The 2,277-nt window shown below is 43.0% G+C and overlaps 2 protein-coding genes across 5 annotated transcripts in view; one reads left to right on the top strand and one right to left on the bottom strand.

The window, feature by feature from the left end:
• The window catches only part of abcc9 (ATP-binding cassette, sub-family C (CFTR/MRP), member 9), a 555,625-nt gene that overhangs the window by 533,462 nt on the left and 19,886 nt on the right, over nucleotides 1–2,277 (bottom strand). The window lies entirely within an intron of this gene.
• The window catches only part of ptpro (protein tyrosine phosphatase receptor type O), a 201,047-nt gene that overhangs the window by 45,616 nt on the left and 153,154 nt on the right, over nucleotides 1–2,277 (top strand). The window lies entirely within an intron of this gene.

Genomic DNA, 2,277 nt, shown 5'->3' on the forward strand with positions numbered 1-2,277 from the left:
TCACATCCAGGTCGGAACACCTTCTCACCACAAACCAACCGCACCAGAGTTCCTTTGGAACCGGACTAAGACCACCTCTTCAAGAAGGTCTCGGTCCGGTTGTTTTGGTGCACACCTGAGTGTGATTGCTGTGTTCACACCTGCCCAAACGAACCGCACTGAGGGGGCAAACGAACTTGAGTTTGATTGAACCAAACCAAACAGGGCAGGTGTGAAAGCAGCCTTAATTGATTTTCCAGAAAATTTTATGTCAATATTGCCACACAAACAACAAAGATACTGTAATGGGATGATTTTATCCCACTACTAACACACTGAATAAATGCGGTATGAATTATTATACGTACTGAAATCACACACACACACACACACACACACACACACACACAGTAGTACCAAAAAGCTCGGTGTGATGCTCAGCAGACCTTCGCTCTGTAATAGCGTGTGAGGTGAGTGGGGAATTTTCCATGTCACTCAGAAATGCAGCCGCTGCTCTGCTCTTTATCTCTGCTGCCCATTACACCCACTTTAATAGGCAGGCACGGACCCGACAGCATCTCACACTCAACATCAACTCTAACAACATCCATCCAAATGGACTGAATGCAAATATACTGCCATTACCAAAGCATCTGCTCTGCCTCTGCTACCAGCTCAGGGTGTATTATGACCTTTGGAAGAGGCTGAGATGGATTTAAGAGGAGTCGATGTCTGTGATCAGCTCTGCCAGCATCTCTTCCTTCGCCAAATGGACCGTCTGTAAAAGCGTCTGCTTTCTCTCTGACTGCTGCGCCCTCTCCGCCATGCCGTCACGGGTAGATACACTGCTTTGTGTTATTGTAGTGGAACAGCTACAAGTTTGGTTCAGATTATACAGATTTATGAACGCAGGTGCAGATCCTCATGAATCTGGAGTGAAGAGTTGAGGTTTTGAGCAGATATTCAATAAGGCTGCATGATGTATGTTTTTTAATCCTCAGTGTGATGTCAACATGTGCAATAAACATACTGTTAAAAAAGACTAGTATTTCTTGCACTCAGACATTTTGTGTTAGTTAAAAGACAATGTAAGTAGAAAACTGCACATGCAATTTTTATCGTTGCCTTTTGTGTCCAGTTAAATGTTCAATTTGTTCAATAAAAGAATGTTGAAGATAATTGGAAGATAATAGTACACCCACCTCATAAACTACACTACAGTTTTTAGGGTTAAGGTTAAACTTGGGTTAGGATTAATGTTGTCATGGTTAAAGTCAGGTTTAGGGACTGTGTGTGTAGGGAATGTATACAACTACAAGTGTGTGTTTGTGTGTGTGCAATGTCATTTCAGCACCAGAACATTGTGACATTACAAATTCAGTCACACACATGTACCCCTCTCTTCCCAAGGGCTCAACCAGGGTTGAACCAGCCTGATTTTTTGGTTTGAAAGGGTCTACCCACGTTGACTGACTCGGTTTCGAGACACAGGTTGAAAGGTGGGTCGGACACGGTTTGAAAGTTTTAACAAATGGTAGCAGCTATAGCCCGTGATGAGGAAGTAATTAAGCATCAGATAACTTGTATGGTAAGGGACAACGTAGTTTATGCCGACAAAACGAGGCGGCTGGATGAGAGAGGCATCCACCGTACACAGAAACAAGTCACAAACAAACTGAAGGCACTGAAAAAGCGGCGAACCTGAAGTCAACATAATATTACAGGACGCAAATCCACCGTCTGTTTCCAGTACTTGAGGTAACTGGCATGCATTGCTCCAGGGTTGTGACCCAGGTGACTCAGATTCAAAGTCTATTCAAACGCATTCTAGGAACCTGACTTCCGGCAGACAGTGATACAGCCTCTGGGGGCAGACCCCCGATTTTTTGGCATTCCGGTTTGATTTGGGCGGAGGAGGCAAATTTCCGTTTCTGACTTCCGTTTATATACAGTGGGTACGGAAAGTATTCAGACCCCTTTAAATTTTTCACTCTTTGTTTCATTGCAGCCATTTGCTAAAATCAAAAAAATTCATTTTATTCCTCATGAATGTACACTCAGCACCCCATCTTGACAGAAAAAAAACAGAAATGTAGAAATTTTTGCAAATTTATTAAAAAAGAAAAACTGAAATATCACATGGTCATAAGTATTCAGACCCTTTGCTCAGTATTGAGTAGAAGCACCCTTTTGAGCTAGTACAGCCATGAGTCTTCTTGGGAATGATGCAACAAGTTTTTCACACCTGGATTTGGGGATCCTCTGCCATTCTTCCTTGCAGATCCTCTCCAGTTCTGT

This window comes from Epinephelus moara, chromosome 23 (assembly GCF_006386435.1).
Source record: "Epinephelus moara isolate mb chromosome 23, YSFRI_EMoa_1.0, whole genome shotgun sequence".
Classification (NCBI taxonomy): Eukaryota; Metazoa; Chordata; class Actinopteri; order Perciformes; family Serranidae; genus Epinephelus; species Epinephelus moara.